This window comes from Argiope bruennichi, chromosome 2 (genome assembly GCF_947563725.1).
Source record: "Argiope bruennichi chromosome 2, qqArgBrue1.1, whole genome shotgun sequence".
Classification (NCBI taxonomy): Eukaryota; Metazoa; Arthropoda; class Arachnida; order Araneae; family Araneidae; genus Argiope; species Argiope bruennichi.
In genome coordinates this window covers 43,138,731-43,166,053 of record NC_079152.1, presented here as the reverse complement: position 1 = coordinate 43,166,053, position 27,323 = coordinate 43,138,731, and the positions used below count along the sequence as shown (strand labels likewise).

Below are 27,323 nucleotides of genomic sequence, written 5' to 3'. Positions count from 1 at the left end.
GTACTAAAAAAGTAAAAAGCAAGTATTTAATTTATATCTTGCAACTACTCTCAAATTTAAAATTTTTATATAATAAAATACCCTATTTTTTAAGATTTTGCCTGTCCCTTCCATTATAACTTTGGATGTGAAAATGTTAAGTTGTGATGATAAGGATTGAAAATACAAGATAAATAAATAAATAAAATGCACGAAATAATATATAAAATAAATAAATTAAATATACGAATATTATTCAGATAATTTTTAATCCCTCTTCTTCTGTTATTGATGCGGTTTCAGTTCAGTTTATTATTCAGATTATTTAGTTTATGCGGTCAATATTTCTTCAAATATTGACCGCATGAAAGATTTATTGTGCTTTATTTATAGAAAATTAAAGTTCACCTAGAATATATTTAAAATTATTTCGCATGAGATTTTTTCAAACATCTTAATTTAAGAGACATTCAATAAACAAAAAAAAATTTACACTTTTCTTTTTCTTTTTGAAAATCGAAATGAGAGTGATTTTTTTTAACTAAAATTTTAGCGAATTTCCTGTAGTTCAAAATGTTAAGTTTTCTGTAAAATTAACCATTCTCGAGATGCAAAACGTAAAAAAAAATTGAAAATTTCAAATTATTTATTTGATAGCATGTGAAGTGGAGCCCCAAATTTCAAACTCTGTGATTTAAAATATATGCGTAACATTAACATCAAAATCAAAACCAGCAATGTTTTTTCATCAAATGTTATATATATATATATATATATATATATATAAGAATAAACTATTTTTCAGTAGCACTGAAAGAGCTGACGATAGAACATCCTTTAATTGAAAAAAAAATTCATAAAGACAGATTTTTAAAAAGAAGTACGCTAGAAAATATATATGTTTTTATTTTAATTATCTTCTGCAACTCACTTTTTATTTTAAAATTCTCTATTACAGATAATATAGAATTTAGAAATAAATGTTTTTTCTCAAGTTCACTAAGTGATTTCGTTACAATTATAAATTAATTCACAAACTGATAATTTAATTCTGAAAATACCAAAATAGTTTATTTGTATTTAGAATGCAAATGCATATAGTAATTTTCATTTTAATTCATTTATAATAGTTTATTTTCATTTAGAGCTTAGAAGTGTAGATTCGATTTAGGATGCCTGAGGAAAAATTAATTCTAAAATTCTAATTTTACAACCATGAAACAAGTTAAGTTAAATTGCTTATGAAAAACATTTAATTCTAAATCGAAATTTCCTCTCTATATTTGCTTAATTTTATTAATATCCATTTTTTAATAGAGAAATTTCCATTTTACATTCTCAATCAGGAAATTAAATGATCATGTCTTATAGATTTGATTCCTCCAAAGTATGTCCGGAGCTAACATCTATCTATCTATCTATATTTATACATGATATGCTAACGTAAGTGGCACAGAAATCAGTCTTACTACTTATTATGAATTGGCAACAGTCAAATGTAAACAAATCATCGTATCATTTCAGACTACTTCAGAGAATGCTTTTGCAACTGCACTTAGTTCAACGCTTCGCTTAACTAATTAATCCAGCCTTAGAAATATGATTCGATATTCTGAGAAAGCGGTTCATCGTATCATCAAAACCTCCATTCGATCAGAGGTAAGAAATGTAAACAAATTTAAGATTCTCGCTCAAAACAGCGTTCATTCTGGTGCTAAATTTGACTTAACCGTCGCAAGATAGACAATTGCTATGACTTGCATCGTTAAAGCATAAAATCTATTATTTTATACAGTAAGATGTGTTATCTCATGAAATAACTAGAAAATCTATGAAATAACTAATAAATTATAATCCCTTATTTCAGGAAATAATTAAAAATTTTATGAAACAATTGAATAGTCTATGAAATATCTGAATTACATATTGTAATAGTAACATATACAAATTTTAATTTCCCAGGGCAGCAATTTTTTGTAGACTCCATGCAATGTAGATGTTTATAGATTCCATGTAATTCATATTTTTCAGTAAAATTTCAATAAATGTATTCCATATAATTTAACAATCCGAAAAATCAGTATTCTAAGTGAACAAACTGGTTGCTAAATGTGACAAGTTATGATTATATAGCATTGAAGCTCATCCAGCTGGTGTGGTGTGAAATCCTAGAATAGGAAGTGCAATTACCTTCAATAACTGATTATCTTGCATAAATTTGAGATCCTTTCCAATCTGCATTGTTAAGCATTCGGGTTAGTTCAGAAAATCAACAATAATTATTTATTAATATATTACTTTATATTTTGATACAGATATCATAACATTTGTCAATAGGTTTGTTTAGCACAAATTTTTTAAAAATATTTTAAATAATTCACTTAATTTATTATTTTCTATACAACATTTTTTATTGTAAAGACCAATAATTTATTAGTTTTTATATTTTAAACTCTAATTACTGCTTAAAACGTATATTGAAGTTAGTGTTAAATACTTATATACACTAATTAATTAATCCAATTATATTGTATCTAACAGTTTTAATTTTTACCAGATTTAGGTATTGCGATAGTGAACATACGAATTCTGTAAAGTTTATTAAGGTGTATGTACACGAAACTTCGAAATTCGTTCGAAATATCGAATATTTTTTTTCATTGCTTAATAATGTTCTCTGATCCTTTAGCTTTCAAACGATACCAAAATGTTGTCAATATTCGAAATATTTCTCGAATTATAATTACTTTTCTTGAGGTGCTTTCATTAAAAACTCTAGTTACGGTTTTTTTAAAACTCATTTTATGAAGAATGATATTTTCCCACTATGTTGTTTCATTCAAACAATCATAACTCAACATGAAATTAACCAAATACAGTTATTTATATATCAAAATAATCTGTATGAAAAAGCGGATGTTTTGTGCCTCAAACAAAGTTATATTTATAGAAATAAATTTTTAATAGCTATTTAAAATTTAAAATTACAGAAAAAATCTCGATTTTTCTATTTAACGTTGATGAAAAAATTGTATAAAAAGAACTATATATTTTTATAACGTGATTCAGACAGACGACATGAAGACTAATATTAGGCATTTCCAACTAGAAATGTGTGTGTGTATAAATTAGAATTTAAGATATCATGTTTCAAAAAATAGGCTAATTAGCACATTAAATATTATTTAATTAATTAATAATTAGTGTAATATGGTGTTTTCTTCCTGAAATGAGTTTAAACATATATTAATGACCTACTGTGAAAAAACTGGATTTTTAAAGTTAAAATTTAAAAAAAAAATCCTTATACCTTATCCGTATACCTTAATAAAATGAGGATCATATTTAATTTCAAATGCCTTGACCAATTTTAATTTTTCGGTTTCAATATTTTTTTCCATATACCGAATATATATAAAAAAATCATAAATGAAAAAACATTCTTTTCACTAATTTTAAGATGACCGAAGCTGTGCAATTATGAAGTCAGTGGATTAATTCAGTAATCGTTAGCACGTGCCGTCATTTTAATGATGGCCGGAAGTAAATTAATTTCTACTACGGTAGTTAAGATATCTTTCTCTTAATAAAGCGTACTGGCTTATTGATAAGTCCGGGAGCAGTTTAAATTAATCAACTAGGATATTCTCCGTAGGTGCGTTGTTTGTTCTGTAAAATAATCAGACAAATCTTTAAATGAAATATATACCCAGAATTCGAGAAGTTTTAAAATAGCAGTAGCTCATAAACATGAAGAAATTAATTATTTCTGAAAAGAACTAGAAATCTTAATAACATTTTTTTGTTATAAGAAATTTTATTTTTAGAAATGTCATTTAAATAATAATTTAGTATTTTATTTTCCACAATGTATTTAAAGTCTTTAATTTCGGCAGCGAAATTGTAATGAATACCCACGCGTTATACTTTTTTGTATGTAAAAAAAAAGTCATTTTTGGAGCTATGTCTGTGAACATAGTAACTTAAAAGGAAAATAAATTAGGTGAATGGAATAAGATAGAAAATTTATAAGTAAATATTGCAAAGTTTTATTAAATATTGGACTAAATATGTCAGCTTATGAGTCCGTCCAGATGAATGTAAAAAGGAAAACCCAGAAATGCAAAAAAGCCACACAGATGAAATTTATCATATGATTTTATAGCCAGAATATATGATTTATCATTTTTTATCCCGTATCCGTAGTTCAATACACGTCGGTCTGTCCGTTAGTGTATATTTGAATACAATAATTAATTCAAAATTGCAACAAACAAACAAAATTAAAATTTGATATGCATTTTTGATGTAAAAAGATGTTGAAATGATCCGAAAGTCGTATTCTAATCACTTCCCTATGTGAAGCAGTTAAACGCTAACCATGACCTTATGTAAAACTGCACAAGAAATTCAAAGTCGTTTAAACCCTTTGTTATATCCACGACTTTTCTTAAAAAGATCACAAACTGCGCTGTTGGTTGATTGAGCTAATCTGACATCTGAAATTCAACTTCTATGGTCCGAATATTGTCTAAAACAACAGGAATTCCATATATCAAAGCGAAGGAAAACAAAAAAAAAACCTTTTTCTATAAACTTTCTAATATGAATCAAAATTATAAATATTTAAACTAATCGCCTGTTAATAAGAACTTGGTTTTAGCAACAGAAGGTTTCCTCAAATGTTTAAAGCCTGTGGACTTTTAAATTTGAGACCGAATTCCAAATATTTGCCCTCCAGTATGCTATGGATATTTGGTCATGAAGATATACTCGTAATCTGGCAATGGAGAACATTTCCAGAATAACCCAGGAGTTTTTTTCAAAACTGGGCATTAATATCACTAATCTAAATCATATCCCAACTGCATTTAAAAATATCCCCTTCAATAACATTTATAATTTTGTAATATAATCATATTGTCTCACGGTATTCATAAGATTACGAAGTTACTACACCAGATTCTGAGAAATTGGCAATTAAAAGCAGAATCCTTTTACTTATCAATTAAACAAATTAATTGTTTTATTAATTAAAAGAGTGTTACCTCATTTCTTGGGTCATTCCGCAATAAAAGTTATCTAACTAGCTAATAATAAAATTAAAAATGTGCCAATAAATTAATTCAAGTTATATTAACAATTTAATTGCTTCGTGAATCGCCTGCAATTCATGCTTATTTTCTATTTAGATGAACCCTTCTGTGCTATAGCTCAGAGGAAGGACATAAAAGGGTCACCTAATTAGATAGATGATCCGAATCACAAGTAGAATGGTGGCAGCGAAAACATTAAGATTGCGAATAAAATTTATGACGTCATTCTTTTTTCGAGTTTGCGCTGTGATCTGACTTTCATTACATTTATTTTTCTTTTATATATGCAGAAATAATAAGTGAATGCTCTTTCATCTATAACTGACACATTCTTATAAATGTCAATCTTGAGATAGATTTATTATTTTTATTTTAATTTGATGCATTATAAATCATTATTATTATCATCATTGTTTAATTGTTTATAATTCATTATTATTATCATCATCATTGTTTAATTGTTTATAATTCATTATTATTATCATCATTGTTTAATTGTTTATAAATCATTATTATTATCATCATCATTGTTTAATTGTTTATAAATCATTATTATTATCATCATCATTGTTTAATTGTTTATAAATCATTATCATTATTATCATCATCATTGTTTAATTGTTTATAAATCATTATTATTATCATCATCATCATTGTTTAATTGTTTATAAATCATTATCATTATTATCATCATCATTGTTTAATTGTTTATAAATCATTATTATTATTATTTCATTCTGAATTCGAATTTGTTTATTTATATTTACAAAATATATTTTATTACTTTAAATGAATTCTTGTATTTTATGTCTTTTTTGCAACCTTTCAATATCATGGTATTTCTAGCACATGAGGGCAATTTTTGGAAGAAAGTCAGTATCCTCACAAAAAGAAATCTCTGGTTTGAATCCCTGCCTGATGAGGAGATTTGATAAATACCTCAGGCTGGATTCATTTATCTTTTTATCTTAGCAATTTCCTTAATTCATATTTGTTTCCTGATTGAAACAATTGATATTTCTTTTTTACAGAATTTCATTAGTGTTTAGCATTAGTGAGATGCATATTGCCTTTTCTGAATACAATGTTTTTGAGCAGTTACAAGTCAAAGTTTTCCGAAAATTATTTCTTCTTTTAGAACTAGCTTTATTTTGAATTGTTTGTTAAAAATATTTAAGCAATTATATATCTCTGAAATACTTTAACACAGCTGTATCATTTTGTATAGCTATATTAACTATATTAACTCTTTGTACTCAGATGGTGACTCTTACTCACCATTCAAGACGGTGCGTCCTTTTGACGTTTTATTTATTTTATTTTATTTTGATTGATAAAAATACAGGGTGTCTCACAAGTAATGCAGCGTCTAATTTTTACAGATTCGGTTAGAATACGTCAAGACGAGTATTTTGATTAATAGCATGTGAGGTTCCCGAATATAGCGCTATAGTTTAATTACACAAAGAAAGTTAATTACGAATAGGACGGTTTACATTCCAAATTATGACGCATGCGACGATTGCACAATATGGAAGCTTCCCTAAATGACTATGCAAATTTGTAGCAAACAAAAGAGGAAAAGCACGTCTGCGAGTGAATATGCAAATTACCTAACTGCATATAAGGCGAGAAAACAAGGCAAGATTTGATAAGAACGTGTCGCGCGTTACTCGCTAAGAAATTATGGTGTACTTTACCTAACCGTGGTGGTTCTAAAATGAGTAAATATTCTACTGAGCATTTTGTTTTCATGTTTCTAACTTATCGTAAATTGCATCACCAGTGGCTGTGGTGAAAAAATTCGGCAATTAACAAAACATAAACGGAGGCACGACGATCAAATTACGTACAAAAGATAAACGATTATTGGTTTATGCAAGATGGTGCTAGACCTCATCGCACTCAGCGAAACCTCAATCTCTTAGCAAAACATTTTCATCATAGACTAATCGGGTTGTATTTCATTACGGAAACAGCCAATAGTATAGAGTGACCACCTAACCCCCCGTATCTTAACCCATGCGACTTACTTTTTTTAAGAGGACGTCTGAAAGACACAGTGAGGCCGCAGTGGCCTGGTGGTAAGGTCTCGGCTTGTGAGCCGTAGGTTTTCAGGTTCGTGACCCGATTCCACCGAAGAACCGTCGTATAAGGGGTCTGTTGCACGTTAAATCAGTTAGACAAAATGTCCTCCCGCTGGTGTGGAGGGGGGGGGCAGCTCAGGTGTAGTCCTCGTCAACTGACCGCGGTTCAAAATTACGAGGTCCGTCCCAAAATAGCCTTAGTGTTGCTTTATAACGGGACGTTAATGTAACTAAACTAAATGAAAGACCCTCAACATTGGACGACTTGAGAGTAGCAGTTAAAACTGAGGTCAAGAAAATTGGAACAAGTAGTTTTACAGAAACAATTGCCATATACGATTCCAGACTTCGGCATTGTTGTCATGCTGAAGTCTGGAATTGTTGTTCGGCATGTCATTTGTTCTCATTTCTTGAAGTTTTCATAACACAAGCTTCACATATTAATTTGACTATGAGGCTATATTCAGGAACTCCACAAGTTATACATCAAAATATTCATCTTGATGAGTTCTATCCTAATCTGTAAATAATAGGCACTTTCATACCTTGTGGGGATACCCTGTACAAGCAGAGTAGTAAGAAGAGACAAATTTATTAAACGGCAGAATTCAACAACAATTATATACAGTGGCTCAAAAAATTGAGAGTACACCTTACTTGTACTTGATAAATCCGTCTTTCAATATAAATAACACATTATCGGGAAGTGCAAACATGTTTTTATTTTTACACATAACAACTGGTTTAATTTTGAGTAAAAATAAAGAAAAATCGACGAAATTCTTCTAAATTGAAAAGTTTCAGAAGTATTTTAAATAAACATTCGCAGATTTTTGCCTCAAAAAATTGAGAATACACCAATGAAATTCTTGTAATATAACGCATACAAAGAAGGTTTTAGCATTTAGTTGCATGTTTTTTGGCTTTTATAATGGCCTCTAAACGTCGTGGTACCGATTCGACCAATTTTTGATGGTATCTGAAGATATTTTACCCCATTCTTCTTGCTTTAAATGGAATTGTTTCTAATTTTATGTTTTTGGACCACTGCTTCGAGTGTGGCTCAAAGATATTCAATAGTATTGATGTTGGGGTACTGTGGAGGTGTGTATAACTGCTGATTACAATATAAAAGACACCATATTTTGACATTATGTGCATTCTTTTTGGGGTCGTTGTCCTACTGGGAAATGAAATTTCTATCTAAACCTAAATTTTTGGCACTTTCCTTTAGATTGCTGCGAAGTCTATCCAAGTAAACCATATCGTTTATAATGCCATCTATAAAAATTAAATTTCTTACACCGGATGAAGCCATGCAACCTCAAATCATGACTTGAGTCACCATCATGTTTAACTGGAGAAAGTAAATTTTTTGGATACAAAGCAGTATTAGGCTTTCTCCATACTGTACGATGGCTGTTACTGCCAAAAATGTTGAGTTTTCTTTCATTACTAAATATTTGCTTTCTTGCAAAGGTTATTCATCTTCAATTGATAAGTTTTTGCAAACTTCAAATGCTTTTTCTGAATTTGCAAGCTGATGAACGGTTTCTCTCTAACAATGCGATTTTTATATTCAGCTTGTCTAATGGCATTTCGCACAGTTTCAACACTTATACTTCTACCTATGATTTGAAAAGTTTATACAACAAGTTGGATGAACCATATGATCGCAGCAATCTAAAGGAAAGTGTTAAAAATTTGGGATTAGATGGAAATTCCATTTTCCAGCAGGAAACGACCCCAAACAGAATGCACGTAACGTCAAAATATGGTGTATTTTTCACTGTAAACAGCAGTTACACACATCTCCACAGTACCCCGACATCAATGCCATTGAATATTCTTGGGCCATACTCGAAAAAGGGGTTCAAAAACACAAATATAGAAACAAACTATTTTAAAACAAGTGTTGCAAAAAGAAAGGGGTAAAATACCTTCAAATACCACCAACAATTGGTCGAATCGGTACCATGACGTTTAGAGGCCATTATAAGAGCCAAAAAACATGCAACTTAATAGTGACACTTTGTTTCTATGCGTGATATTGCAAATATTTCATTGGTGTATTCTCAATTTTTTGAGGCAAAATTCTGCGTATGTTTATTTAAAATGCTTCTGAAACTTTTCAATTTAGAAGAATTTCGTTGATTTTTCTTTATTTTTACTCTAAATTAAACCATTTGTTGTGGGTAAAAATAAAAACATGTTTGCACTTCCCGATAATGTGTTATTTATATTGAAAGACGGATTTATCAAGTAAAAGTAAGGTGTACTCTCAATTTTTTGAGCCACTGTATATATTATTCGGAGCAATAAACAAATCTTTTTCATAAGTGAATAATTGCGCATTGAATTATTTTTCGACAAACAAAGGGTTAAATATTTGTTTAATGTGATAAAGGTTTGTGTGCTGATCAATATTTCTTCAATTAATATTTCGAGCACTTAAGCGTAGGAAACGACCAATCTGAAGTTTCACTGCGGTCCTTTCATTATTTTCTTTGAATGGAACATCGGTCGACGTTTAAATATTTGCTCAAAAGGATGGAAATTTCTCTTGGAAAACCGCATCCACCTTTTGTCAATAAACGCCCCTCATGTAAATTAATTACCTTTGTCACGTCATGGTTCCGGTTTTAAACAGAGGGAAATAGTGCCTTTGTGTGCCAAGCAAATTTGTCACAATGCAGACTCAGATGTCGTTAGCTCTTGATGAAGCCATAATGTCTTTGGTACTTAAACAGCCGAATGGTGGAGCTCTTAATGTAAAGTCAATGCTGATGGGAACCACATAAATAATTGCAGACAATGATTGATCGTTTTTTCATTGCAAAATCATTGTCTCTTCATTCAACTGATATAAAAAGATTAATAGACTCAGTTTGTATTTGATTTGTGTACCTTAATATCATTAATAAAAATTCGAAATGTCTATTGATAAAGTCAAACGTATACGATTCCATCATGAAGATAAAGGAAAGCTATTGCACAGTTTTTACTTTCAAGTATACTTAGTATAGAGAAAGTATATTAATCGTCAAAAAATTCGAACGCTGACGTCCTGGGCTAGGGGTAGCTCGTCCTCCCCGTGATCTACGCGTTCCAGGTTCGAGTCCTGGTTCGGGCATGGTTGTAATTTTCTTTTTGTTCTCTCTGTGAGGTGCGTGAATGAACCCCCTGTAAAAAGAGGTTGTGAAAGCGAATGTGTGTGTGCTAGCTTCATTTGAGCTAGATGTGAGACTTCTGCCCTCGGCTGCTCAGGGGTCTTTACCCTCAGAAGCTACTGCGCAAAAAATTTGGCTTAAAACAGTCACACGACAAAAAAAAAAGATAGAACCTGTGATTTTGATTAATTTCCACGTTTTAAATCGAAAAATACATTTTTCAATATATCTATCTGTTTGTAACAAAGATAACTCATTAACGCTTTGATCTAGACAGTTGAAATTTGGTATATGATTTGTACACTAAATGTGCAGATTTCTATCAAATTTTGAGTAAAATATGCTCAGAGGAAATCCGTCTGTCTATCTGTTTGAATGTAAGCTTACATGATAAATGTAAAATGAAGAAAGCTAGATATGTAAGATTCGATACACAGATTTCGAATATAATGCAGACAGCTGTCAAATTGGGAGCCAAATCTAATTAGGGGTTAAGTCGCGATAACTCTAAAACGCAGTGACTTGAATATATATCAAATTTGGTATAGGATTTTGTGACTACTAGAGTAGTTTTAGGTCAGATTTTTGTTTTAGTCGGTTGAGAAAATCTACTAAAAAAAAGTGACTTTATTTTTAGATGCTATTAACGCATGCCAGAGATAAATCGCCAATTCATCCCAAATTCTTGTTTCAATTGACTGGGAAGAAAGGCGTCTAAAACACAATGCGAGAGATTAATCGCCAAAAAAAGAAACTCGCCAAGTATCACACGCTAAATTCAATAAAATTCTAAATTCACCCCCAAAGATTTAAATTTCGTAATTATTGTGCTCCACGGCCATACAAAGAGTTCTCTGAGAATCAGAGAATATGCGAGAAAGTTTCCAGAGACTACTCCCGCTGGTTTCAGTTAAAATTAAACTGTACAATTGAAGGAAAATAAAAACGCATTTATTAAGCTGATTAGAGAAAAAGTTACATTTAATTGCAAAATTAATGATTAACTATTTGTGCCTAAGAATTGCAACTAAAATATATTTATAAGGCGGTTTTAATTTTAATGCTTTAGACTATAGATTTCTATATTAAACATTATGACGATATTTTAGAAATTGAATCTACAACAATCGGCTTCATTCTTGGCACATTGAATTTTTTCAGGAACGGAAAGCACACGTTCTTTCAGATTAAGCCTTTATGGGCCAAAAAATAAGAATTTTTTGAAGAACATTATTAAATAGTAAATATGTTTATTTAAATTATTCCAAACCACTTCGTAAGAATCGCTAAGACACTCTGAAGTATATCTTATATTTTTACCTTCTTGCGTAGATTTTATTAGCAATAAATGCCTTGAATAGAATGAATTATCTGATTAAAAGATTCGTTCATCAAAAAATTGAAGAATTAATTCCCTTCTGTCATATTTGGAATACAGGAAAATTTAAGTTCTCAATAATATCTCTTACCTCGTTACAAGCCATCTTCCATACTCTGAATTATGTCTTATTTTTAAGTATCATCATTTAAAATCTAACTCTTATATTTAATGACAATACACTGGTTTCATTGGTTTTAAATTATACTTTATTAGAAGGATAAAAATTAGAAGGCATTTTAAATCGCCCCTTTATTAGAAGGAATAAATTGTATATTTAGTGCTGAGATCTCAACTATTCTTACCACAAAAAAATACATACTCAATACCATTATAATTAATAAAGGCAACATTATCATTTTAAATACATAATGATTTTATTTTAAATGGAAGACTATTAACTATATTAATTATTTTCAGTAATTTTGATTCTGATCATTTTTTTTCTAGAGAAAAGCAGAAAAATAAAGAATTTGAAGATGAAGAAGTGGAAGAAGGTAAGATTTAAAATGTCTGTAGATTTACAGCTCCCATTACCTGAATACAGAACGCATTTCTGAAAACATACTCAAAATACAATTAGGTTTCAAAAATTCAAAGGGCTTGGAAATTTGTTTTAAAGAAATATGCGAAGAAATACAATATAAGCATCAGTTACTTTTGAATCCAGACGTTTAAACACAGGTATTATAATTTAAAGTATTCGCAACCATACGGAAAAAGAATGAAGAAATCTTCTTCAGTATTACTCACAATAAATGAATGGGTACGCCCACCACTTGACCCTTTTATATATTTTCATAATATGGTGCAGAATTTCATGTAAGCAGTAGCATTAAAAAGTTTTTTTTTTTTGGCAAAAAAAATAATATTGAATATTTTTTATTTAATAATCTTAATTTTTCTTTTTCCAAAACTAATCAAATTTTGCATCTGTGTTCATTCCTTGGGCAGTTACACTCACTTTTTACTTACATAACATCCACTTCAACGCTATTTCTATTTTTAAGCTTCCAGTAAGATATCCCGATAAAAAAAACATAAATTAAAATCTAATGAACTTTTTTTTTCAAATTTGGTATAACGATTTTTCATTATGTTCCGTCATTTCTGAATAGCAGAATAAGCAATTTGTTCATGAAAAATATTTTTAAATTTTCCATAATGTGAAAAAAATTGAATTTTTTTTATTTGTCAATTGAATTCAGTTATTTAAAGATTGATTTGGAAATAATCTTATGTATTAGTTCAAATATTAGATAAAATATTTCTTAAGTTATACCTGAAATTTTGAACAAATCATTTGATAAATTTCTAAACTAGAAGGAGTTTTTATTTGTGTTATTGCTGTTCTTCTAAACCAATTTTTAGTCCAAACAAGCATTTCTTTTTTAATTTTAAAACAATCATCAAAAGAAAGTTCAGTTTATCTTATCCAAAACCGCCAAAATTTAATATTATATACTTATAAATTTTCCAAAAACTGCATACCGAACTATGCCATATACTATTATTTATAGAGTTCGCTATGCACTTAGATACTTGTTTATTTCTATAGCCACCACGATAAATCGCCAAAAACTGCAATCCATTGCCAACCATTTAGGAGAAATCTTGGCAATGGCGATAAGTCATTTTGGATAAACTAAACATCATCAATCTCAGAAATGCGACCATCTTAGGTAGAATCTTTACATATATACTGGAGTCTGGCTTAATCTGAAAATCGCCAAATAAACCAATTGGGAATCGTGGCATAGTTTGACATTTACCAAATAAACTCACTTTCTTGGTGATCGTTGCGTAATCTGAAAACTGGAACGTAAACTTAGACGCCGTCAAAATAAACAACTCTCAAGTTTGAATTAAGTTGCTCACATCACAGATAGCCAAATCGATTATTGATTTAGTCCGAAATCAGACATATGACTTCAATTTAATGAGAAATCCATATGTCATATTTCTTCCACTAGATCATTGATTTTTCCATTTTAGTCCTCATGTAATACATAATACTTAAATGAGAAAAATATAATACTTAAATGAGAAAAATACATAATACTTTATTTAATTTAGTCCTCATGTAAGAAAATAAAGTATTATGTAAAGTAAAAAAGGAATATCAGAGAAAATTAAAGAAATTAAGAAAAGTCTCGACGCATTTATCAAAATTCGAAATATTCAATCTTTCCAATGCAGATTTCAAATTTTATCTAATGTATAAGATATATACTTAATATTTTCGTAGTTCATGTGAAACTTCGTGTTTCTCACGAATTATTTCATAAAATTCTTCAACATATTAACATTTTTCGGAAAGTAAAGCAGGAGAACTTTAGAAGTCTCTGGAAGCGAGTTTAATTAAAAATACAATTAGTTTTAATAAAACAGTATGATGTTTTCTCTAAGTGGCATAACGCTTTTGTAACGTTAAATCTAGTTAGTTGCACAATTAAGAGTTTAGTCTGTATTTGCATAATAGTTTGGCTTCGCTGTTGTGCTAATGCAATAAATTCTCAAAGAATCCTTAAACTAAAAATGTGCCGTCTTAAATTAGGTCGTCTGCTTATTTCATCCAATAAAATTCATAGTTCAATCAGTGTACATTCCCTAGTTCTTATCATCTCACCCGCCCCTCTAGTAAATCCAAACCTCATTGGGTTTTTTTAGTGCATTCAGGAACGAGGCTTCGCTAAGGATGATGGGAAAGATTTGTGAAGTCTTGAAAGGTTTTTATGAAGAAATTCAGAAGAGGCTAGGATGTTGTATCTGTGTCTTGGGTTGTTTGCAGTCTTGTTTTAATTGATTCTTTATTTATGTAATTATTTTGGCAGAGCTTCTAGTTGTTGTTTTTTTATGTAGGATTATATCTATTAAAAACTTCGTACGTTTCTGCTCATATTCTTGATTTAACTTCTAAAATTCTTCTAAATAAAGGTGTTTTTTATATGTGTTTGACATTCTAAATCTGCTTTGTTTTTTCACTTTGTGTCATTCACTTATTTTTCATTTTATATAATGAGATATATGATTTCGGATATTGGTACATTGTTTGGTATTGTTGTACAGTATCCTATGCTTTTTGGAGGAATATTTAGAATTTCGCGGAGATTTTCTTTTAGTGATGGCCTGTTCCTTGTTTAATAGGAAGATGAGGAGGAATGACAGTAATTGACCACTTTTGGTCAATTCCCTCCAAGAGAATGTCAGTTTGACAAATCAGTCAATGTAATGATGGACAATGCTAAAAATAGCAGTCGGCCACAACAAATCCTGTCGATACTGCTTCGTTCAGTGGTGGCGGGGTGGTCGGCTGTACACAAGAAGAAGAAGAAGTATACTATATCTTCTATCCTTTGGACACTGTGATATTATTTTTATGTTTATGTGTGTTACTGCTTTCTCTATGTACTTTTCAACTTAGTCTTTTGAACCCAGAATTGGTTTGCTAATTATTTAATTCAAATATTTTATTTTAGTCAAATGAACTATAATTTATTACCCTTATTTATTCTGATGATGATTGTAAGCCTTACAATAAATTAATAATGATTCTCTCCTCGGCGACCTTAAAGGTCTTACACCCAGTCGGGTACGTGGGTCGTCTTGGGGTAGAATAAGACTAAGATCCAACAAAATCAATCAATCTCCAGAATGGGTAATTGCAACTTTTTTACTTGCTCAAAAATAAATCATCGCGCAATGTGAAAGTTAAAAAGTATCATGACGTACTTCTCTCTCTTTTTTATATATTAGAACTACGAAACTGCGCTTTAATATAAAAATACTTTGTCCAAAATTCTTCAGCTTATGAAAAATTTAATGCAAAGTCTCAGGAATAACTTTCTTTCGCTGATTTCAGAGATTGTAAGAAAACTAAATTACCTGCCATCAATGTATGACAAAACAAACAACAAGAGCCTTATTTTGAAGGAGAAGTGCCGAGGCTCGGACGTTTAGGGTTCCATCAATATCTTCCAGCCGATAAACTTCCAATACAATCGTGGCAAATACTCGGGAAACTTCATCTCCTTCAATATAACGAACAAAACACGAAAATAAAAAGTTTTCGAATCGCGAAAAAGGAGAGTTTCTGAAGGAGAAAGCTTTCACATTTTCTGTAAAGAGAAAAATCACGAAGTCCTTTGATTGATGAGGTTTTGAACTTTTTGATATTTCTTATTTTTATTTCATTCCACTTTGTGTACTCTAGATTTTCCATCTAAAAAGAAAGTTATGGCAATACGTTTTCGATATATTTTTATAAAAATGAGGGGAAAAAACAGCTTTGGATCCCAAATAAATTTAATATATTTCCCTTTTATTAATACCCATGTTAAATTCATAATATCATTCCTCCATTTTTCATGATGTATCCATACTCAAATAGAATATTAGCTATAATTAGATTTAAAAAAATGATAGATGTATGCAGAGTGAGCATAAGTTTGTCGTTTCAAAGCAATCTGCTGCTGTAAGCTATATTGTAAAAATTTACACTCATATTACTCACAACTTCGCTCAAGGATACTATAATAATAATTAGCTTTCATGTCCCATTTTATAGGGGAGTGTTTGCTAAAGAATCAAATTAATTTCAGAAAACGTTAATTCTAAAATGACAGATAACTTCTTAGTTTTAATTTTACTTTCATCCTTTCAAGAACTGTATAAAATATTCGTTTTCAATCTCCATCGAAAGGGCTACCGATTTTCATAATTTGATTATAAACGTATTTGGCCGCTGTCAATACATCTATAATCTGATGAATTATAATCATGTTATCTTCCTTCGTGGTTCTACTAAGAATTATTAATCAAATTAACTTTTTTGAAATAGAATTGTTTTCTAAAAGCATAAAGAGTCGCAGTTATAGAAATATGAAATCTCCATAGCCCTGAAATCTGGCACAAATCTCTTCGATTCTTCTAACTATGGAACCTTAATCTAAACACTGAGCACCATATTTATTTTGAGATAGTTCAAATATTTTCTTTCCTTTTCAATTTGGTTCCAAACCTAAACTTTCGACCACCCATCTTCTAATAAGAACCGTTGAATGTATAAATTTTGTGATTTGCAGGGGTATAAGCGGAATTCTTAAACTCAAAGTCATCAGCATCGCAACTGAATGGAGCAATGCTTGGTGATGAAATTATTTAGAAAGTGGACGAAAATAAATTTAATGTAGGTGGTTGGTTACGAGGTATCTTCAAGGGTTTCCGTGGACTAAAAGTGAGGAGTATAGCTTTATCTTTCTCTCATCTGCTGGTTCCGTCACAGATGCAAAGAAAGTAGGAAAGCAAGGTGCTACCAGCAGCTATAGCAAAATCGTTTGACGGAAAAAAATGAAATAGAAAATAATAATAAAGCGTTGTATACATTAATGAAAGATTGCTTTAATGGGTTAAAAATGTTGTATGTATAGAATTTCTATAGTTTATATAGGCGATTGTTTGAAATTATCTATATAGCTATGTTTTTTGAATCATTATATTCACATTCATGACGAGAAAAAATCCAAAACTTGTTAGGCTCTTTCCGTTATAAGAATTTTTCAATAATAACAATATTGTTACGAAATTTCCGGGTTCGTTTGAATAGTGGAAGTGATATGGTGTGGAGAACACTCAATCAACAGGCGGCAGTAGAAAATGAAACAACGACGTTTATTTACACGAAGACGCACAGGACAGCACAAAGACGGCAACTATATACAGCACAGAAGACGATTATCTTCAGCCGAGACGTGCAGCAACAACAGCATACACAAGCCCCTACTGCAGACAGTAGAGCATAACTTAGTTCAGCACTAGCTTCACTCCGTCGCTGCTCCGCTTGTCTCTGGAAGGCCAGATCTTTACCGTCGATCCCGACTACTCTTCGACTCAACTGGTCCACGACTGGACTCTTCACCGCCGATCCCGACTCTTCTACTCTGACTACGACTCCCCAATTCACCACCACTCCCCGGCAGCTGCAGCTCCTTTTATAGGTCTCAGGAGGCGGGGCTAGAAACTACTCAACCAATCAGGAACGTTCGAGGCGTATCTCGTTTCCTACTGGACGGTACGGGAAAATTCTCGATGTTTCGGGTATAATCTATTTTGGCGCCAAATTCACCAAATGGTCGCCAAGTTTGTCGCCAAGCTCTGGAACCTCTTATGGAACTAACTATGCTGGGAAGCCGCATCACAGATTCGTAACAATATATAATATTAAATTACTACTAATAAAGATGAATGTGTAGGAGTGTGTGCTCTATACACCAAACCGTTTTAACTACTGCTATCAAAATTGGCAGATATATAAGTAGGAGGGTGGAAATGTAAATTTCGAAGCAACTTTTGTTTTTGAAATTTTGCTTAATTATAAATTAAACTAACCTTTCGGATTATTACACAATAGCTATCAAAATTCTTAAAGCAGGAAAATAAATTCTCGGCCATTTCAAAATTTAAAAAAGTCTTTTAATGTTAAACAAATTTATTTATTAATCTTTAATCTTTTTAATGACTCGAATTTAATAGTCGTGCTACATTTTGCTGAATTTGGGGGATTTTTTTTCCCTGGTTTTCTACAGTAGATTATATTGTCGACCTGAAATTCATCCATCATCAAACGCTTACATCAACCATCCTGAAATTCAATTTTCATCAGATACTTAATCTCATGATTATTTTCTATTATTGAAAGCTAATGAAGAAGAAATATATATGGTTTACGAGTCAAACCAGCTGGAGTGACCTCTACAAAATATTATCTGTTATACACACTAATAAAGATGTTATCTCAGAGAATGCCTTGCATGACACTGGTGTAACATAATTACGAAATATTTTGGCGTGAATATAGCATTTTTACAAGTATTATTGTGCAATCCTTGTCGAATTCTTTGGCAATTATTCCCTGGCATGCTGTTAATTTTTAAAAAATCGAATTCGTGCTTCAGACGCGTTTTCCCCCAACAGAATGAAACAAAAATTTGACACAGAAATGCACTTGAAGTCACAAAATTACATATCAGATTTGAAATATTTAAGTCGCTGCGTTTTTGAGTTAACGTGTTTACATAATTCTGTGAGTATAAACCGACAACCAGCCAACGTGCGTGTGTGTGCGTGCATGCGTGTTTATTTGAAATCCTAATTAATTTCCTTTTTTTTAATCTTCAGTTAGTCTACATTGTTTTATTCTAAGATATGATCTTATTTCCTAATCAAAATCTCACTTTTTTTTATTTTATTATTGCCAACACACTCTCTAAAAATTGCTTTTTCTTTATTTCCCACGACACGACCGAAGGGATCAAGTTCCCAGTCGCCAATTAAATTGCTTCGAAGATATCTAAGGCTCCTTTTTTCAAAGTCGATACATGTCAAAGAAATCCCTATCAGAATCTCGTAATAAAGCCATTAAAGGGAAAAATTCTGTCCATTTTGCTCTTGTCTTCTGGTGCAAACGAATGTGTTCCGTCTTTGTCCTTATATACAAACCATGGAACCAGTGGGGAAACAAAATTAAATTAAATTTAAAAACTGTTTTCCTTTCGGCTACGAATCTGCCAAAATTATGTTTACATATATCAGATAGACATATATGCAAGATTAGTTGCATGATACATTACGTGTCAAAATTGTGTTTACATATATTAGATAGATATGCAAGATTAGTTGCATGATACATTACGTGCCAAAATTATGCTTACAATATTAGATAGATATAATATTAGTGGCATGATACATTACGTGCCAAAATTATGCTTACAATATTAGATAGATATAATATTAGTGGCATGATACATTACGTGCCAAAATTATGCTTACATGTATTAGATAGATAGATAGATAGATATGTAAGATTAGTCGCATGATAAATTATACAAACCAAATAATATGCATTAATTTTAAAACATAAGAATGTTGAATAAACAAACCGTATGTTTATTCCGTTTTCGGGTAGCAGGAACGAATAAATTGAATTCCTATGAATAAAGTCAGAATAAACCCATGATCAAGGATTTGAACATTCGAATAATGGACAGTGTCTTTCAACTTACTATGTTCATTAACTGATTGCCTTGTGTTGATACAGAATCCCTTTTCAATTTTTTTTATTATTTATTCTTTATACTGACGAATCCCGCCTATTCATTTGCATTTTACCCAATTGTGGGGAAGAAAGACATTGTTTGTTTTTATTTACTTCAAATGAAAATCGCCAGTATTTTAAATTTCATTCAACAAACAACAGAATGCAATTTCTTTTTATAATTATTAGTTTGATGCTTTCGTATGTATCTGTCGGACCCAAAAACAAATTTAATTTTATTTCTAGGCTTGATTTATTTTTCAGGTCCGTCAGTTCACTTTTTTCAGGATAGAAATAAAAAATCAGTTTGTTTATTCCATTTCGGTTATTCATATGTAACTTGAAACTCAATTTCCTTCTTTGATGATCGGTTTGTCATAATAAAATGTAGCATCTAGCAAAAAGCAGTTTTTGTAAATATTCAACGCCGAATTAGGAATGCGAGAGAATATAAAATCAAGGTAATATTTATTGTCAAATAAAATATATAGAGAGAGAATGAACCAGTTTTCCACTTGATTTAGAATACAAAAATTATCTTAGAGTGCTTGAATTAAAACATAATATATCTGACATAAAAAATATGAATGATATGAAATTAAAAAAAAAAACATTATTGGCTCCATTTCAAAAGAATATGTCGAGATACGATTTCTTTTTGTTTGTCATTGTATAATAAATAAAATGAATATTTCATGCATTATACTGCATTATTCATAAAGACTTAGCTCTTTTTATCAGTCGTTTAAAAGACAAGATAAAACTCCACAGTTAGTTAAAGAGCTTATCTTTAAACTACCACAGCAATGATAAAAAAACTGCCCCCCCCCCTCCACATACATACTATCACTTCTTCTTTACTAGTCCGTCAATTGATATTTCTTGAATCAATTAAATTCTTAATACATAAAAACCCAATAAAAAACATCAGTTATTTAATCTTACCGATACTGAAAAAATCCTATACAACATAAAATAATAATAATAATAATTAGCTGTTCATGAGCATAATTAGAACGGAAAATGACAGTTTTTAATTAACAGAAAGTAAAATTTAATTTTTGAATATGAATAAAATTCTTATAAATTAAAATTTTAATAACTTTTAAGTAGTAACTTTTACTTTCTCTTATATGTAATATAGAGAAAGTATAGTAATCATCAAGAAATTTGAACTCGCCATTTTGACGAATCCCCACGTTTTAGACTTAACTGAGTTCAAAAAACATATTTGTGGACAATGTTCGTTTGTCTGGGATAAAGATAAATCAAATGCGCTTTAAATTATACTGAAAAAATTAGGTATATACAGTCTTTACGACAAATTTTCAGATTTTTATCAAATTTTAAGTAAAATCAGAGGCAGTCTGTCTGTCTTGCTGTTCGAATATAAGATAACATGATAATTCCAAAAAGAAGAGCGCTATATAGATAAAATTAGGTGCATAGATTTTATATATCGATCCCTATAAAATTTCGAACCTAATCCAACTATATGTTGGCTGTCTGTCGGTCTGTACTTTCAGAAACAAGTAAACGCGATAATTCGAAAACGCAGTGATTTAAATATATCAAGTTTAGTACGGGATTTTTTGACTACAAGTGTAGTTTTGTGTCAAATTTTTGTTTCAATCGATTAATAATAAAGCGTCTAAAACACAAATTCTACTTTAAGATACAATGAATGCATGCTAGGGATATATCGCCAAATAAGTCGCCAAGGATGACACGAGAAATTCGGTAGAAAAGCTAAATTCTCGCCAATAGTATTTTGTAACTATTATACATCAATGCTATGCAAGTCATTCTACGGGAGCATCTATATTATAATATAGGCGAGAAAGTTCTGGAAAGACCACTCCGATGGTTATTCCAAAACATCTGTTAATGTAGAAATTTATATTAAACTTATTTTTCAATTTTGAAATCAATTCATCAACAAAAAAAGTAGTTCATGTGTTCAGAAACTAAATATTCTTTATTTTTGGTATGATTTTTTTTATTAATAGTTATGCATATTCTCAAGGGCATGGATAATGTGTATTCATTATCCGCGTATTCATTTGTACAAATTTCATCTTTGTTTCCATTGTATTTATAAACTTTATGATATCAATGTGAATGAAAGTTAGATAGAATTGCCATTCAAGCTTATAATATGCTCTCCTCGATATTAAAGTGTGGCCTTCTCAGAATAATATACCGGAAACACTTAATATTTATAAGTTCGCGATTTTCTCATTGTACTATTTACATTCAAGAAATTTTTGGAGGAAATGGTAGCAGACATATTTATGGGGGTCATGAAAAATACTGCTGTCTGGAAAATTCTACTATGTACCAGAATATAATGGTACTTGCACTATGGTAATACAAAAAAAATAACGGAATAATATCTACCAGAAAGCTTCTTTTCAGAATATTCTTTTTTGAATTCACTTCAAATTCAAAATTTCTCAAAGACAACCCACGAATATGTGAATGTCTAAAGCGGACAAAATCACCTTTGTACTCACACCTGTGTCTAGCAAAATAATGCTGGAATTTTCAAGAAAAGTTCACTAAAATAATAAGAAAAAAATATTAAATTCGAATCTTCAGTTCGAAAAACAATTGCAGTGTAATTTTGTAGGTTTGATTCGTCTGCTTTTAATATTATGAGTAAATTTTTAAATATTGTAAATATAATAAATTAGTAATTATATATAATTACCAGTGAAAATTCTTAATCACCAAAAAACTTTTTGGTATTAATGTATAATTACCGGTTTTATAATTACTAGTTTTAATGTATAATTACTTTATGAATATATAATTACTTTATGAATATATAATTACTTATGTATAATTAATTACCCTTGATTATTCATAATCACCAAAAAGGTTAGTGGTGATTAGGAAAAATTACTGGTAATTATGCATAACCAACGGATTCATCACATTTAATATAAAATATAAAGCAACAGTGAAATTCTCACAAAAAAGCGATCATATTTAATATCGTCACAATGCACATAAACTCATGTGTAGTAACTAAATATTGAAAACGTTGTTAAAAATAGAATTTAAAATAAATTTGGAAAAATTTATTAATTTTTTTTAAAAAAAAGGCTAAAAATAAAATTTATGTTACAGGAAATATTATTTTAAAATTTTAAATTGATCGAAAAATGGTTTTTGCATAATATAATACACTTAAATTAATCATGAAAAATGTTAAAATTCTGAATAATTTTCAAATATACAGTCACCGTCACTTTTATTCCATTGATATATTCAGAGAAATCATATATTTTATTGATTCTTCATTATAGAAATATAATAATTTCATTATACATTTCCTAAAATACTAACAAAAAAAATCTTTGAAAGGCCATGAAAAATTCAAAAGTAACATTGAATAAATTTTAAAGAAAATTGAAGATTAAAATAATATTTACTGAGATCATTTAAGTTTCAACAGTAAATATAAACATATGAAACATAAGATGTTTATATTTAGATGATTGAATAAAAGTAATCCACTTTTGAACTTCAATAAAAATCCTAATTAATCTCAAGTTACTCTTGAATCCGAATAAAAAATACGTCCCATCTTGGTAAAAATCTTTAAATAAATAAAATTAGAAGAAAACTGTATATTCAGAAAAAGATATTTTTCTTACTTTCTTTGGAACAAAAAAGGATAAGGAATATATGCTTGTTTTGTACACAAGTTGCCTTTTACCACATATGGTTGAATTTTCAAAATGCGTTTGAATTATTTTGAAAAAATTACAGTCATTATAAATCCAAAATGTGTTTTCAAATTTTAAGAATTGAATGAAAATTGCAAATAATTTCAAAGATGGTATCATGGAGTTAGGCTTTTTTTAAAGGAAAAATGTTTTGACTGCAGTGATAATGATTAAATGAAGGATGATTTTACTTTTTACAGTGCTTTATTAAAATGTTCCAATATCTGCAACAAAAATGTTTTAAAATATCATGCTGTAATTCATTTTTTCTGCGAGAAGACTGGAAAGACTAATCATTTGAAAAACAGAGTTTTGATTCATTTGAAGCACTTTTGATATGTTCAAATAATGGTTAGAAAAGCGGCCAATGTTTTATGACAGCGTTCAACCCATTTACTCAATTTTATTACTTTTCAGAAAATTTAGGAGATTCTACAAATAACAGAAGAATGAAACATATCCTTACATCAATCATGTAAACAACAGACAAAGCCACTTGTTCCGAATACATAAAAATGAGATATGTTCATCTGAACATAAAAGAGAAAAAAGCTCTTAAGATGTTTGAGAATGCTATTATGGCAATGCTTCCATAATACAAATTGTATTAGCTTCTACGAAATGGAGAGGAAAGGTTTGTCTACATAGTAAAAAGTTCTAAAATGAGAAAACAATTCAATAATTAATGAGACTATCTATAAGAATTCTATTTTTTATGCAAAAGAGTGTTCCCTGAGTGTTCGAATAATGTTACAAATCTAAATAACTGCAGGATGGATGCCAGGTTAGTCACCATTGTTACAGAAACCATCATTTGGATGAATGGTGGAAGAAGTACAACCCTTTGAACAAGACCTTATTTCAGAAGGAAATATAAACTTAAGAAAACAGAATCGATTCTTACACAATTAATAGAATTTGTAGACACTATTACGATACAAGCAGATTGTTGATTCAAAACAGTTGCATGGAATTTTATTCGAGGAGCGCTCCTTATTAGCACAGAATGCCAAACAACATTGTAACGATATATTTACTAGATTGGACGGAATTCAGAACATCGAACAACAATGCGGAGACATCATACAATATGTAGTACTGATAAGAACCTCTAGTTGTGTTCGAAACTTTATTGTTGCTGACTTTCGTGTTTTCTCGTGGAATAAACGCGTCGGTCACCGTTACAAAGGTATTCGGCTTATTTCATAGTACGCATACCGGATGATTTCCAAAATAATATGGAATCGAATATGATGAATAGAGTGAATATTATTATGATCCATAACAATTTTTAATCGAATATCGAACAATATCGATATGACGAATATGATTTGGAGTAAGTAACTGCTCCAATATATTGTTGCTGACTTTCATGTTTTCTCGTGGAATAAAAGCGTCGGTTACCGTTACGAAGGTATTCGCCTTATTTCATCATACGCATACCGAATGATTTCCAAAATAATATGGAATCGAATATGATGAATAGAGTGAATATTATTAGGATCCATAACAATTTTTAATCGAATATCGAACAATATCGATATGACGAATATGATTTGGAGTAAGTAACTGCTCCAATATATTGTTGCTGTGTTTCATGTTTTCTCGTGGAATAAAAGCGTCGGTTACCGTTAGAAAGGTATTCGGCTTATTTCATAGTACGCATACCGAATGATTTCCAAAATAATATGGAATCGAATATGATGAATAGAGTGAATATTATTATGATCCATAACAATTTTTAATCGAATATCGAACAATATCGATATGACGAATATGATTTGGAGTAAGTAACTGCTCCAATATATTGTTGCTGACTTTCATGTTTTCTCGTGGAATAAAAGCGTCGGTTACCGTTACGAAGGTATTCGCCTTATTTCATCATACGCATACCGAATGATTTCCAAAATAATATGGAATCGGATATGATGAATGGAGTGAATATTATTATGATCCATAACAATTTTTAATCGAATATCGAACAATATCGATATGACGAATATAATTTGGAGTAAGTAACTGCTCCAATATAATATATATATATATATATATATATATATATATATATATATATATATATATATATATATATATATATATATATATATATATATATATATATATATATTATTTCAAACTAAATTTCTTGTGAAAACTACAGACTGGATCACAAACAAATGTTATACGTATACTCTTCTGAATATATGATTTCAATTTCTGAAAAATTAAAATTAATTCATATTTTGGCCGATAAGTGAAAAACGGCGCTGTTGTACAAATTGTTTATTTTCGAAGAGGTACTTTCATCAGCTTTATTTAATGAGAAAATGAGACGCTGCTAAAACGCTGTATTCGAATTGCATTACAAAATTCCTAGTGTCTTCGAAAGGTGGAGTCGCTTCTCATAGGTCTTAATATGAAGAGGACTTAGACACAAAATTTCCGCCCATAGAAATATCTTGAATTTGACAGGAACATTCAATAAGAAAAAGTGTGGATCATTTTCACTGAAATCATAGAATAAAGAAAAAATATCGCTGCACATATGTCTTGTAAGAATTTCAGATTGATTTTCAGAGACAACATTTTACCCCTACTGACCTAAATATTTAATTTTATTTCTTCAGAAATTGAAGTCCTCTACTCAGGACAAAATATGGTTGTGACTTAGCATGTAATTTTTGCATGGGAAAGCTCAAAATAATCCAACAAAAGAATATCTTTTACTGGATATATCGGGTAGTTATGAATGTTTGATTTGCACTTTAAAATCTAAGCTTTAGTCCTCGGCATACGACCGCGTGCCATCTGCTGACCATTTAAATCGTTTTTGATAATAATATAATATAAAATAAAACGATTTTTTTTTGTATTTTTTCTTTTCTTAAATAATTCTTGAACAATTGGTTTCATATAGAAGATAAAAATTAGATATTGTTTTACAAATCTGTAATTTTGCTACCCGGCACGAATAGTGTCATCGTAAGAAAGACAGGATGTACGATCTGTCCTGTACGTGCTGAGCGTCAATGAAAGAACTTGGCGACTAAGTTGGCGTGCATTTGGCGGTTTGGCGATGAATTTGGTGACTTTGGCGACAAAATGGATCATACTGGAAAGTTCGAGAAGTTTTACGATCCATCCAGTAGGAACTAAGATACACACAGATACGCCCTGATTGGCCTGGAAGATTCTAGCCCCGCCTCCCGGAACTATAAAAGACAGGCACTCTCAAGCTGAGTAGTGGTGTGGTGTGTATCGTTAGAAATGGTGTGTGAGAGGAGTCGGAGTCACCGACAAGTAAAGATTTGGAGAGGATTAGATAACAAGCTGCTGAACTAGCGATTAAATGTGTTGCTATTGATTAGCGGTATATGTAGAAGAAAAATTTTGTAACAATATTTATTCTGTTTATTTTAAATAATTGAGAATCAAAACTACTTTTGAAGAATGCAAAGTGAACGAGATATAGATTTGATCAAAAAATAAAAACTCAAAAAATTTATGAATTTCTAAAAATACGGCGAAAAGTGGGATATTTTTTACGCTCATGTAGGAAGTACAAAAAGAAAAAAACCATGTAATCGTCAAAAAAATTTCGAACTTGAGATTTTATAGAGTCTCACTGCTGAGACTCGATGCTGATTTCTAAAAATGCATTTTTTGAAATTGTTTGTCCGAGAAACAATAATTAAAAACCCTTTTGCATGTGAGCAATGAAATTTGTTGTGTGGTATTAACATTGAATTTTCAGATTTCTGACAAATTATGAACAAAATCTGTA

General features: G+C 30.2%; 1 protein-coding gene and 1 long non-coding RNA gene across 2 annotated transcripts in view; one reads left to right on the top strand and one right to left on the bottom strand.

The window, feature by feature from the left end:
* Window positions 1-27,323, bottom strand: part of LOC129961646 (Kv channel-interacting protein 4-like) — a 287,185-nt gene that overhangs the window by 241,179 nt on the left and 18,683 nt on the right. The gene's annotated exons all lie outside the window — the stretch shown is intronic.
* On the top strand, window positions 1,547-14,980 carry LOC129961647 (uncharacterized). Its single transcript, XR_008783809.1, has 3 exons — window positions 1,547-1,638; window positions 12,161-12,207; window positions 14,858-14,980. It is a non-coding gene; the product is annotated as an uncharacterized LOC129961647 (long non-coding RNA).